Source organism: Hemitrygon akajei, chromosome 5 (genome assembly GCF_048418815.1).
Source record: "Hemitrygon akajei chromosome 5, sHemAka1.3, whole genome shotgun sequence".
Taxonomy (NCBI): Eukaryota; Metazoa; Chordata; class Chondrichthyes; order Myliobatiformes; family Dasyatidae; genus Hemitrygon; species Hemitrygon akajei.
This window is the reverse complement of record NC_133128.1, coordinates 89,403,125-89,418,057: the sequence shown is the minus strand read 5'-3', so window position 1 is coordinate 89,418,057 and position 14,933 is coordinate 89,403,125. Positions and strand designations below refer to the sequence as shown.

The 14,933-nt window shown below is 42.6% G+C and overlaps 1 long non-coding RNA gene across 1 annotated transcript in view; it reads right to left on the bottom strand.

Moving 5' to 3' along the window:
- Positions 1-12,096, bottom strand: part of LOC140727332 (uncharacterized) — a 133,317-nt gene extending 121,221 nt beyond the window's left edge. The window contains exon 1 of the long non-coding RNA XR_012098828.1: positions 11,920-12,096. This is a non-coding gene — a long non-coding RNA (uncharacterized lncRNA). The remainder of the gene's footprint in view (positions 1-11,919) is intronic.
- Positions 12,097-14,933: the final 2,837 nt, after the last annotated feature.

The following is a 14,933-nucleotide window of genomic DNA, read 5'->3' as shown; positions in this document are numbered from 1 at the left end:
ACTATCCAACATTTTCGTTTTCTTCTTTGTAGGTTGCCATTTCACAGCATTCGTTGGCCACAAGCCCCTCGAGGACATGACAGCCAAGTTATCAGACAGCTACACCGCCCGTCCTATGTGTCCAAGTTCACAACTGATATACAACATATCCTTGGGAAATATAACACCATGGCTGATTGTCTCTTGTGGCCAGCTGTCAAGGCCATAAACATAAGGGCTGACTATGCCGGCATGGCAGCCCACCAAGCTACTGACCCAGAGGTCCCGGCTTACTCAACAGCAGTCACAGGCCTGCAGTGGCTGACATCAAGTTCAGGGAAGCTGGGGTGTCTCTCCTGTGCGATGTCTCAACTGGCCCCATGGTGCCTACAAACCGGAGAAGGTCTGTTTTTGACTCCGTACGTGGCCTCTCACATCTGGGTCAGAAGGCCTCACAGAAACTGGTGGCACTAAAGTTTGTTTGACACGGCTTCAGAAAGGACGTGTGTGATTGTACTGCAGCCTGTGTGAAGTGCCAGTGAACAAAAATTAACCATCATGTTCAGGCACCATTGGCACCTTTTGAGGTCCCTGAGCGATGGTTTGATCATGTCAATGTGGACCTTATTGGTTCGCTCCCCCCTCTCCTGCAGATTCATGCACCCTCTGACCATGGTCCAGCTGGTCAGAGGTTGTCCCTGATGACCATAGATGTGGCTCGGGCATTCATCAGCACCTGGGTTGCTCAGCTGGCATGTCATCTGCTATTTCCCCTGTTACATACCCCGCAACTGGGTCACTTACCAGCAAAGATAGAGAGGTCAGTTGAAGTCTGATGGTATTATTTTTAACAGTATTTATTGATAAAAATACACAAAAATAATATCAATGCAAACATACAGATAATATACGTCGTCAATACTAAATCTAAAAGCGCGGGTATAATAATAATCAATAAGAGATAGCTCTATCGTTGTCTAGGGGATAATGTATTGTCCGATGGAAATATAAAAGTCACTCAAGTTCATTCAAGCTGCAGCTTTTGGTTGGAGAGAGAGACGGGGTTTAGAACTTGCCCGTTTCCTTTCTATGATGTCGATCCTTCGAAATGTCGTCGGTGTCCTTTTCCTTTTTAGCTAAGCCGTCTTCCGTGGTCAGTCCCACCAATTCCGAGGCAAATGGAAAAGGACGCATGTGGGCTTTCCACCGGCTTTCGCTATTAAACGCTGTCACGGGATTTCTATCATTTCTCCAGGTGCGTCTAAAAGGGGTTGTTCCCCAGACCTTCTTTTATCTTTACTCACAGGGTCTCAGATGTCAATCAGGTTGGGAGGATGCCATCCCCCCAACCAGCCCACGTTGCTCATTCCTTGAGGACGTCGAAGAATAGCACAGTGCTCAATACACAATTCCATCTCCAAGAGACAATGGTCATTTCCTGTGGCTTTGTATTGCTGAGGGGCCAGGACATTCCAAACCCCTTGTGGATTCTGCGTCTCTCTCTCATTTCCTGGGTCTCCTGACCTGAATTAATAGCGATCTTGCGATTCTCAAAAAGGAGGGGGCTAGTTTGTACCCTTCGGCCCCTCAGAGTTGGGCACAGGCGTAACACCCCTGACTGCAGACCCCAATTCATTTCAGACTTCTGGGCTGCGATGGCCCAGAACCTCGGTGTTAGGCAACATCACACCACAGTGTATCACCTGCAGTCCAAAGGCCCATGTGAATGGTTTCACCGCTCCCTAAAGACTACTCTGAGGGCTTCTCTGACCAATAACTTTTGGGCATTATCGTCTCCCGTGAGTCCTGCTGGGCTCAGAACTGCTCCAAAAGAAGACCTGCAGACATCTGTGGCAGAGTAGGTATAGGGGCAGCTGTTCATTCCTGATGCCACGGCAGTGTCCCATCCTCCTCAGTAAATTCAATTCTCTTTCACTTTTTCCTATCTCCCATCACAGTGTATAGCACTTCTGGGTTCCTGTTGCATACATTCCACCTAGTTTGTTTTTGTCCACCGTGATGCACACCAACATCTCTTTAGGCCCCCTTACAATGGCTCGTTCCACATTTTGGAATGGGGAGAAAAGACTTTATCATAGATAAGAGGGGTAAACCTGAACGTATTTCAGTAGATTGCCTTAAACCGGCTCATCAAGATTTGGAGTATGCGCTGCTATGCCCCTGGCATCACACCACCACCATGAGTGTGTCAAAGCCCCTCTGGATGAGCCAGAGGCACCTTCATTCCTCCGGATGAGCCAGAGGCACCCGCATTCCTCTGGATGAGCCAGAGGCACCCGCATACCTCCGGATGAGCCAGAGGCACCCGCATACCTCCGGATGAGCCAGAGGCACCCGCATTCCTCCGGACGAGCCAGAGGCACCCGCATTCCTCCGGACGAGCCAGATGCACCCTCATTCCTCCGGACGAGCCAGAGGCACCCGCATTCCTCTGCCCATGGAATACGGGACCTGAACCAGGCAGCTCATCGTAGCGCCAGACAGGCTCACAATGCCGGGTTAGTGAATTCTGTGTAGGGTAACGTAATTAGGAGAATTGTACATAATTCACAACTACTGACACTGAGTTGGGGTTTCACTTTAAGAGGCTGATTTGATGTGATGTCGCTATTACGTAAACATTTTTAACGTGCTTTTGGTGTTTAGATTTTGAAGTTCGATAAAATGTATTACAGGCCTCATTAAACATTAAACACCTCACATTGATTTACTTTTGAAAACCTACACCATACTTGCTTGCTGTGGCCTTGACAATCTAGTTTAAATCGTCTTCCAACTGGACTGGCAAACCTGCCAGTGGGGATGTTGGTCCTGTCCTTATTGAGTTAAAGGTGCATTAGCTTTCCCCAGGAAACAATCTAAATACCCCAAGTATCTACAATCCTCTCCCCTCCTCACATTAGGAGAACAGTAAATGGTGAACAGCGTAATTGTGACACTCTAAATTTATAGACAATAGACAGTAGGTGCAGGAGTAGGCCATTTGGCCCTTCTAGCCAGCACCACCATTCACTGTGATCACGGCTGATCATACACAATCAGTACCCCGTTCCTGCCCTCTCCCCATATCCCTTGACCCCGCTATCTATAAGAGCTCTATCTAACTCTCTCTTGAATGCATCCAGAGACTTGGCCTCCACTGCCTTCTGGGGCAGAGCATTCCACATATCCACCACTCTCTGGGTGAAAAAGTTTTTCCGCATCTCTGTTCTAAATGGCCTACCCCTTATTCTTAAACTGTGGCCTCTAGTTCTGGACTCACCCATATGCGGGAACATGCTTCCTGCCTCCAGTGTGTCCAATCCCTTAATAATCTTTTATGTTTCAATCAGATACCCTCTCATCCTTCTAAATTCCAGTGTATTTAGCACTGTTGTTTCAGCTTGCAATAAGTTAAAAATAGCCAGGCTGTTCTGCAAGTACAGGAAGTGCTTACCTATTTAAAAAAAAGGCCAATAACACATTTTGAGAACGATTTGGATAAATTATGAAATGGAAATCACTGCAACATAATTAAACTTTTCCAAGCTCTTTCAGCCTCTGCCTGCTGTTAATTGGCTTAATTGGATTTGTTCATTAGACCTTTGAATCAGGGTCACAGAGTGGAAGAGCTGGTGAAGCTGCAGCCTCTCAGTTCTAGCAACTCAGGTTCAATCCGGAGCTCAGGTGCTGTCTGTGTGGAGTTGGCATGCTCTTTCTGCGACCACGCCATTTCCCTTAGGGTGCTCCGGCTCCCACCCACATATCAAAGGTGTTCAGGTTGTAGGTTAATTACATCTGATGTGTAAGTGAGTAGTGGGAATTTAAGGGGAGTCGATGGGAACGTGGGGAGAATAAAATGAGATTAGTATAGGATCAATTTAACTGTGTCAGCACGGACTCAAGGGTCGGTTTCCGTGTTGTCTGATTCCACTGTTTCTTGTCTCCACTCTAGTTCCTCCACCTGGCAGTGAATACACTAAAGTGGCAGTCAAATGCTTTGGGATGTCCCATGAGAGAGGCAAAGGGTGCAAGAGAAATGTAAGTCATATTTGCTAGTTTAAATGAGTTAACAGTAATGGTATATCAACACACCAAAGGTTAAATATAATTAATATAATGACTACATAAAAACAAATTGAGAAAATCAACCTCTTAAACCTAATTTCAATAAATAAGAATGACATTTAATGTTAATTCATTACCGATATCACTCCACTCTTTAAGAAAGGAGGGAGGCAGCAGAAAGGAAATTATAGACCTGTTAACCTGACCTCACTGGTTGAGAAGATGTTGGAGTCAATTGTTAAGGATAAGTTAATGGAGTACTTGGAGACACAGGACAAGATTGAACTTAGTCAGCATGGTTTCCTTCAAGTAAAATCCTGCCTGACGAACGTGTTGGAATTCTTTAAGGAGATTACAAGTAGGATAGATAAAGGGGATATAATGGATGTTGTATATTTGGACTTTCAGAAGGCCTTTGCCAAGGTGCCACACATGAGGCTGTTTATCAAGTTAAGAGTCCGTGGTATTACAGGAAAGTTACTGGCATGGTTAGAGCATTGGCTGACTGGCAGGAGGCCAAGTGGGAATAAAAGGATCCTTTTCCAGTTGGCTGTCACTGAGTAATGGTGTTCTGCAGGGGTCGGTGTTGGGACCACTTCTTTTTATGCTGTATATCAGTGGGAAACAGCTGGCTAATTTATCAATTATAAAGAGATGTACCTCCATTTTGACATCAATTTCACTTCTAACGTTTTGTCCAGGGTTTTTGGAGACACAATACTTGACAGTATATTTAGATTACCAGCGGGTTTGTTCCCATTACTTCATCTCCTCCTCATCCCTGACCTGCCTCAGAAAGAACCTGTGGATGGTGTTGTTCTGAGCTAATTCCCCATTCCAGGTAGTTTGAGTTTCTCAGACTCATTCTGCAACCTCTTGCTTTGATGAGTGGGTTCAGCAGGTCTGTGTTTAGTTTGTTCCACACTTTTAACTCGGGAACAGAGCCTCCACATTCTCCTGCTCTCTGACTGCATCTCTGCTCTTCAACGTTCCATGGGCAGTTAGAGAAAACATCGCCATGACCCCACTCCTCTTAGATAAATACTCCAGATATGGGGTATTCACCACTTGATGCACCATCAATAACTCTCTGAGACGTGAGGCGAGATATCGGCTTTTATTGACTGGAAGAAAGAACAAGCAGTAATTGACCACCATGCTACATCCTGGAGACTGAGGCCGGGGCTGTATCTCCAATCGCCTTTATACCGGGGTCCGTGGGAGGAGCCACAGGAGCAGTCGGGGGGGGGGGGGGGACGTGACCAGACAGGTATATGTAGTTCACCACACCACTGGCATAGAACCGGCTGCTCTTTGGATCAGTTTTCTTACATTTTGATTTCTGATAAAACTATTTAGCTGTTAGGAAAACTACAAAAGGGAGGATCTCTTTCCTAAAGCAGCCATGCATGGTTGCACTTTGTTTATGAGAGGTCTGTGACAGGATACAATAGGGGGGGGGGGGGGAAGGGTGTGTGTGTGTGTGTGTGTGTGTGTGTGTGTGTGTGTGTGTGTGTGTGTGTGTGTGTGTGTGTGTGTGTGTGTGTGTGTGTGTGTGTGTGTGTGTGTGTGAGAGAGAGTGTGAATGTGTGTGTGTGTTTGTGAGAGAGAGAGTGTGCGTGCGTGGTGTGTGTGTGAGAGAGAGACAGAGAGTGTGTGAATGTGTGTGTGTGAGAGAGAGAGAGAGTGTGTGTGTGTGTGTGTATCTCTTTCCCGTCACTGGCTGTGCCATTGCTGGAAGTGTTGTGTGTCAGAGAGTGGGGTCAGGGTGGGGGGATGGGGATGGGAGTAGTTGCTTGGGAACATCAGTGCTAGTGGAGGGTGGGGGGTGGGGGGTGGTCAGAGGCATGAAGAAGTTGCCATGGTCCAAACAGCGCTAGTGTTGTTTGATTGGGATGAAGCATCGGGAACATGGTCTGTTGGGGATGTAGGATGAGGTGGGATAACAAAGGGTTAACCAGCACCTTGGACTAGAGCAGAGGATCAGAGAAGGCTGGTTTTCTTCACTCTGTGAAGATTCTCTTAAGCCCTGCTGTTCACACATATTAAATACAACAGCTCTCCTGGTTACAGAAAACATGATTTACAGAAATCCATCATTATGCAAATTCTATAAATTTTAAAATAATTTTTCAAGATAATAAGAAAAAGTAAGCAATCAGTCTGGTGACTTGCACAGGCACAATCAAGTGGCAAACATCATTCTCCAAGATCTTGCTTTAAAGTACAAACTCGTAGAAGACAGCATAGCTTACTATAAATACCAGCCTGATCCAGTTCAGAGTCAGAGTACCACATATTATATTACAACCGATCCGTTATTACAGATAGGACAGTCCATAATAACTGTCTGGATATAACAACACAGGATAAGCAAGCAGGAACAACTTACTTAATAGATACAGCCATTCCAAACCCACATAGCTTACAGAAATCAGTAACAGAAAAACACCAGAAATATGCTGAATTAAAAGAGGAATTGAAAGGCTGTGGAACATGAACAGGGTATACATTGTCCCAATAGTAATATCTACAACCGGAATCATCCCAAAGTCACTACACAATAACATTAAACTACTAGGCCTACACAGCAATATTTATGTAAATCTCCAGAAAGATACAACACTAAACACCACTAGACTAGTCAAAAGTTCCTAGCAATTGAGAAATGAGCGTGCTTGGCTATGCCTGTACCTCAGGCTTTATCATTTGAGCTGAGAAAAAAAAAATTATAATAAAGCTTTACAGCACCAAAACAGGCCCTTCAGCCCATCTAGCCTGTGCCAAAATCTTATTCTGCCTAATCCCATTGACCTGCACCTGGACCATAGCTCTCAATGCTCCTCCCATTTATGTATTCATACAAACTTCTTTTAAATGTTGCAATTGAATCTGCACTCACTTCCACTAGCAGCTTGTTCAACACTCACACTAGCGTCTGAGTGAAGAAGTTCCTTCTCAGGTTCCCCTTATTTTACCTTTACCCTTAACCTATGACCTCTAATTCTAGTCTCACCCAGCTTCTGAGGAAAAAGCCTGTTCCTATTTACCTTATCTATACCACATAATTTTGTATAGCTGTATCAAATTTCCTTTCATTCTCATCTGCTCCAGGAAATAAAGTCTTAACCCATTGAATCTTTCCTTATAAATCTGGTCAAAATAATGTCAAAAAATATGTTGCACGTGGTCTGATGTCATAGGCTCTGTGCTTCCTCATGCAGTGCCTGCGTCAGATTTCTGAAAGTGTTCTTGATAGAGTACCAGAAGCATTGAGAAAAATATAATCCAGTTATATGGTGCATTACAGGGAAGAGCATCTTTTCATAATGTGTCTCCACGTAACCTACATGTCCTGTTTTAACCACTCTTGTGCAGCTAAGGATTTGGGAGAGGTACTTGGTTTGATCATTCTGTTCCATGGCTAAATGATCTTTATACTGGGGCCCTGGAAGGCTTGTGAACAAATGAATACACTCAGTTTTGGCCCTCCCCACTCCCCACTCCCCACTGGCCCCTGAGGTAAATGGGACTTACAGTATAAAGCTAAGTACAAGGGTTGGCATTGACCTGTTCGGCTGGAGGATCTGATTTTGTGTGTGGGACTCTACGGGACTCTATGATTCTATAGGGGGACGGTGGGGGGGGGGGGGGGAGAAAGGGATAATTAAAAGTGAGTGCATTCCCTAAAGCCCTGCTGATTACTCAATCTTTTCCATAACGGTCAGCACTCTTTCCAATATGAGATTAGAACATGTGACATCCTACAGCGTGGATCAACCCCTGCAAGAAAGAAGGGAGTCTTCTGTCCGGTATCGGAGATGTGTGTGCATGTGTGTGTGAACTGTGAGAAATGGAAGCAGCCTGTAGAGGGCCTGTGAACTCTCCTGTCATCCACCTCCCATAGCTTTGGCCCACAGTCTCTCACTCTATTTGCCCTTTCTTCAAAGCAGCAGAGTCTAAGTTTGCTTTTGAAAAATCCCCCACCACTTTACACAGTCATAATAATCTCCCAATATCTCTGGAATGAATCGTAGAGTCAAACGGCACAAAAACAGGTGGAATTGGTATTGGTTTATTACTGTCACATGTACCAAGATACAATGGAAAACACGTCTTGCATACTGTTCATACAGAGCAGGTCATTACACGGTGTATTGAAGTCAAACAAGGTTAGACACAGAGAACTTAGATTTAAAAGCGTAGAAGGATTATAATAGAAGTAATAAAGAGATCTGTAGGGCACAGCTTGCAATGAGTCAAAACACTCAGGCTCCATTTTGTTATGGTGCCCCATCCAAAGTGTCCGATTTGCCACCATTTGATCTGTTACAGTCTAAACCTTTCTAATTTACGGGAGTGTAATGGTTAGCACAATGCTTTACGGTACAGGTGAATCAGATCTGATTCCAGCCACTGCCTGTAAGGAGATTGTACGTTCTCCCTGCGACTGCATGGGTTTCCTTCCACAGTCCAAAGACGTAGCAGTTGGTAAGTTAATGGGTAAGGCTAGGGTTAAATCGGGGACTGCTCAAAGGGCCAGAAGGGCCTGTTCTGTGCTGTATCTCAATAAACAGATAAATAAATAAACCTATTCAACTGTCTTTCTGAAGTTGTAATTGTATCTTCCCTAACTTCTAGCAGTTAAGTCCACAAAAATACAACCCTTTGTAGAAAAACAGTTGACCTTCAGGTCTCCATTAACTTTTCCCCTTTCATCTTACACCTATGCCCTATACTTTTTTATTCCCCAGTCCTAGGGAAAAGACTGAGGGAATTCACACTCTTTCTGCCCCTCAGAATCTTACACATCTCTATAAAACCCTGATGGCAGTTATACACAGCCTCTAAACAGTAGCCAGGATGTGGGCTACAAATTGCAATGGGAAATAGAAAAGGCATGGCCTGTAAAAAAAAAAAAAATCAATGTTGGGGAATTTCAATATGCAGATCAATTTGGAAAATTTGTCTGATGCTAGATCCTCAGAGATGGAATTTGTAGAATGCCTATGAGATGTGTTTTTAGTGGTTGTGGTTGAGCTCACTAGGGAAATGGCAATTCTGTACTGGGCAGTATGTAACAACTAAGATTTGATTAGGAAGCTTAAGGTACAGGAACACTTAGGAGGCTGTGATCATAATATGATAGAATTCACCCTGTAGTTTGAAAAGGAGAAGATAAAATTGAATGTATCAGTTCACAATGGAATAAAGGGAATTACAGAGGCATGAGAGAGGAGCTGGCCAAAATTGATTGAAAGGGGACACTAGTAGGGATGACAGCAGAACAGCAATGGTTGGTGTCTATGGGGCAAATTTGGAAAGCGCAGGATAGATACATCCCAAAGATGGTGAAGTAATCTAAAGCGAGGATGGGGCAACTGTGACTGACAAGAGGAGCCAAAGACAGCATAAAAGCAAAAGAGAGGACATATAATATAGCAAAAAATGGAGTAAAGGTAGAAGATTGGGAAGACTTAAAAACCAAAAGGTAATTAAGAAGCCATAAAGAGAGAAAAGATGAAATATAAAGGTAAGCCAATAATAGAACAGAGTATACAAAACATTTTTTCAGATATATAAAAAGTAATAGAGAGATGAGAGTGGATATCAGACTGCTGGAAAATGATACTGGAGAGATAGTAATGGGGGAGAAAGAAATGATAGAGGAACTGAATAAGTATTTCGTATCAGTCTTCACTGTGGAAGACACTAACAGAATTCCAGAAATGCGAGAGTGTGAGGGGCAGAAGTGAGTGTCGGTCCTCATTGAGAAGGGAGGGTGACAGAAGAAAGGAAATTAGTTCCAGTTAGACTGATCTCAGTGGTTGGAAAGATGTTGGAAAGGATGTGGTTTTGTAGTAGTTGAAGGAACTTGATAAAATAGGCCAAAGTCAGCAAAGTTTCCTTAATGGGAAATCTTGCCTGACAAATCTGTTGGAATTCTTTGAGGAAGTAACAGGCAGGATAGCCAAAGAAGAGTCAGTGTTGATTATTTGATTTTTCAGACAGCCTTTGATAAATTGCTGTGCATGAGGCTGCTTAACAGTATTACAAGAAAGATATTCGCACGGATAGAAAATTGGGTGATTGGTAGGAGGCAAAGAACAGGAATAAAGGTGGCCTTTTCTGATTGGTCGTCAGTGACTAGTGATGTGATGTAGGGGGTGGTGTTGGGACCACCTCTTTTCACGTTGTATGTCAATGATTTGGATGCAGAAATTGTTGGCTTTGTGGCCAACTTTGCAGATGATATGAAGATAGGTGGAGGGCCTGATAGTGTTGAGGAAGCAGGAAGTCTTCAGAAGGACTTAGACAGATTGGGAGAATGGGCAAAGAAGGTGCAGATGCAATATAGTGTCATGCACTTAGGCAGAAGAATAAAGGCATGGACTCTTCTAAATGAGGGGAAAATTCAATGATCAGAGGTGGTGAGGAACTTGGGAGTCCTCTGTGCAGGATTCCCTGAAGGTTAACTTGCAGACTGAGTCAGTGGTGAGGAAGGCAAATGCAATGTTAGTATTCATTTCAAGAGGACTAGAATAGAAGGGTAAGGATGTAATACTGAAGCTTTATAAGGTATTATTCAGACCACACTTGTAATGTTGTGAGCAGTTTTGGGCCACTTATCAAAGAAAAGATGTGCTGGGTAAATGCATCAAAGGTTACGGGTAGAAGGGCAGGAGCCATGATGGAGCAGACTCAACGGGCCAAATTACACAATCCTTCTCCTATGTCTTATGGTCTTAAAGATCACCTCTCAACAATGCAATTACTAATCCATCCATTCTCTGCACAACTGCCTTTTTAAGAATTCATGAAAAATATTAAAATACTGAATCCTGAGTTAATGGATTAGCTATGAATTAACTATATCCAGATAGCCAGATAAAATGCATGCTGTTTAATTCAAATAAAAATGGAAAGCTTTCACAGACTCATTCAACTAAGTATTGTTCAGGTGTAACCAATCTGAAAATATGGCGGTCAATTTGTAAATAATAATAATAGTAATAATAACACAATGAATTTATTTATATAGCACCTTTCATACATTAAGATGCAGGTTCAAAGTGTTTTGCATAGATTGTAAAGTCAAATCAATATAACCATAAAATAGGAAGCAAAATTAAAAATCACAAGTAGAGACAAACATTATATAAAATGTAATCGAATATAGAAAATTATATAAATGTAATCAACATTAATGGGCATTAAGTAATCTTATAAGTAGGCCAAATTTTAAAAAAGTACTGTAGATTTTTAGAAAAGCAAAAGGCCACATCACCAGTTTTTATATGTTCAGTTCCAGGAACACTAAGCCATTTTTCGATGAGCTAAGATTACAAATAGGGAGGTAAGGGGATAGGTACTCCAAAATATACAGAGGAGCTAGGTTATTCAGAGCCTTATATACAGTTAAGAGTATTTTTAAATTGATTCTAAAGGACACAGGCAGACAGGGTACTGTTGCCAAAATCAGTGAAATGTGCTCAGAATTTATTTTGTTTTTGTTAAGATTCTTGCTGCTATTTGAACAAGATGTATACCTTTAATGGCAGCCCTGAAATAGTGCCGAGTCTATTCGGCAAAACACAAAAGTGCGTATCAATTTTTTTTTTGCATCTTGAGATGTTATAAGAAATTGAACTCTCGCTTGTTCCTTAAATGAAAGATTGCAGTGTTAGTAATATGGTTAATATGTGATTTGAAATTTAGCTCAGCGTCAATAAAAACGCCTACATTCTTTATTTCTGGCTTGATTTGTAAGGCCAGATGATCAAGTTTATTTCTAAGATTCACGTTATTTGTTGCCACCAATAACCAAAATGCCTGTTGTTCCTTATTTAGTTTAAAGAAATTCAAACTCACCCATGCTGCAATGCTCGTAAGACACGGGACCCACAGGGTTCCGAGCTTCAAGGTCATCTCACGTATTAGACAAATACAGTTGTGTGTCATCTGTGGTAATTCATTTTGTGATTTGAAATAATCTGACCTAACGGGAACAGGTAGACTGGGAACGACAGGCTAAGGATTGATCACTGTGACACACCAAACACAATATCATGGATTTTCGATGAACAATCACCACAGCTAACAAACAAACATTCTTCGTGTTACTTAAGATTGAAACCAGCTTAAGGCAGTCACTGAAAGACCTACCCATTGACCAGGGTGGTTTATGAGAAAGCTATGATCAGTATCAAATGCTGTGCTCAAATCTAACAGAACAAGGACTGATATGTTACCTGTGTTGGCATTAAACTACTTTAAGCAAAGTGGTTTCTGTACTATGGTTTGATCTAAAACCTGACTGATATTTGTCCAGAGTAGAATTTTTATTCAAGCAATCACTTAATTGTCGAACAACTACGTTTTCTAAAATTTTACATAGAAAATGCAGTTTAGAAATAGGTCTAAAATTGTCCAAAGCAGAGCAGCCTAGATCACTTTTCTTAAGCAGGGGTTTGACTACTGCTGTTTTTAAGGAATCTGGAAAAATGCCAGAAACTAGTGAGCAATTAACTATGTCAAGTATGCAGCTAATTAGCGTGTCAGAAACTTCTTTAAAAAAGCCTAAGGGAATAGGCTCAAGGACACAAGTGGACAGTTTTAGCTGAGTAATTATTTCTCAAAGTTCTGGTAAACTTGCTTTAGCAAAGGAGTTTCGTGCACAGTGTTGAGCTCGTTGTGGTTCAGCAAGGTTTATTCTTGAGGTCTTATATTAAATTACATCTTATATTATTTATCTTTTCTGCAAAAAATGCAACAAAACTCTCACTTTTAGCCTTAGATTCTTCAAGCAACCATTCCAACAATGGAGCAGGGATCAGTAGAGCCGATTACCTGCACTGTTATTACAACTTTAGAAAAGTATGACCATCTCTCAAGATGAACTGCTGTGTTATATTTAGATATATGAGCCCTCAAGATTATATAGTGAATTGTTAGTTTAGTTTTCCTCCATTCATGCTCAGCCTTATGACCTTCTCCTTTGAGTTTGCAAATTGCTCTCTCTCTCTTGCTTATGAAAACACCAGTTAAAACCTCATTCTCCGCGTGTGTGCTTTTACTTTAACTGGCATGTAGTTGCACAGACACAGACACAGCAAATTGGCAACGAGTACGAACCTGGAAGTTAGCGAATATCACCAACTGCACTGACAGCTACAGGAGAGTGACAGCACGAGGAAAGAGTTAAACAGTACAGACCATCACAGTGCTAACAAAGAGACGCGCGAGTAGCAATGAAAGATGCACAGCTGGGAAAGTTAAAATGAAAATAAAGTGCAGAGGCCAGAGTCGGGAAAGTTGATGAATTTGACAGTGCTAATGAGAACTGGGGATCGTATATTGAAAGGGTTGGACTGTATTATAATGTGAATAACGTGGATGAGAAAAAGAAAATATCTATACTTCTTAGCTTAACGGGTGCTAAACCAGACAGGCTCTTACTCAACTTAGTCAATCCTGAAACGCTAGCAAGCAAGACGTTTGACAAAGTTGTTACAATTTTACAAAATCACTTTAGTCCAAAACTGCTGGTAATAGCTGAGAGATTTAGACTTTACAAAGTGAACCAGTCGAAGGATGAAAGTGTAAGAGGTTTCTTCTTTTATGTTACTGCTAAGGCTAATAAAATGGCTTCTTTGTTATGTTAAAAATAAAAATGCTTCTTTGTTATGGTAACTGCTGAGAAAGTGCTTTTCTCTCGCAGCTTGTTTGGGTTATAATTACTGATAACGAGAATTGTATTCATTTGATAACCAATTGGGATAGATGTGATTCTTTCTTGTGGGTCTGTAAACTATTGTTTTGCAGGCTTTGGGAGAAGGCACGATGGGGATAAAGAGAGGAGTCGCGATGCTGTAAGCTGGGTGACAGAACGGACCCCGAGTGGGAGTCCGAGGCCCAGGGTCTTCGGCGAGGAGAGGAGACGAGGCCAGATTCATGTGGAGTGTCTGGTCGACCACCGTTGTTGGTCCTAGGTGGCAGGTTGAAGAGGTCTGAGGGGATCAAATGATGGCAAGAAGACTTCGTTAACTGAGCTCCAATGGTTGTGCATGAAGTGGTTGAACTTTGATAAGTTTGGCACCATAGTTCCAGTACGATCTATAAAGTGTAATCATTTAATTGCAGATGGTGTACTGACTGTTATTTGGCATGGTGGAGACATCACACAGCATCTACATAAGCTGATTACCCAGTCTGGCAGGGCCGAAGGCTGCTCCCCCTAGACAGAAGCGAGCTGAGCGAGCCTGAGGCGACCCAGGGGGCTACAAAAGCATTTCTGAATACATTGCAGAACTGTGTAAACTTTTTCAGTACTGTAACTGGTGGACTTTCTGATGCATTAAGGGACAGGTTTGTATGAGGTATGCTTAGTCCAAGTACTCAGAAGAGGCTGCTGTCAGAAAGAGACCAAACCTTAGAACGGGCATTGGCCATCATTAGAAACTGCAGCAAAGGATGCAGCAAAACTACAGAGAACGAGTTTAGAATGTGAAACACACAAAATATCCCTGAATGGTGTGTAACACCCTGAGAAAGGTTTCACTGCTAATGTAATGGTTTTTCTGTAGTAGCAGTGTTTGGAATAGAGATAACGGGGGCTTTGGAATGTGCGCCGTCCAATAAGGGGAGTGTTTCTTTTACTGTGTGCCTGAGAGCGAGGTGTTCCAGGTCTTTTGTTCAGCAGAAGATGAAGAGAGAAGATGCCTGAAAGGACTGGACTTGGAGTGGGGCTGGGAGTGGACGAAGCCCAGGGAAATCAATGGAGAACCAGCAGAAGGGAAACGGTGAGCTCCAATGTACACGTTAGACTGCTTCATTAAAATGGGCCCTTTTCTGTTTGTCTTTCTTAACTAACCCTGGAGTCAGAT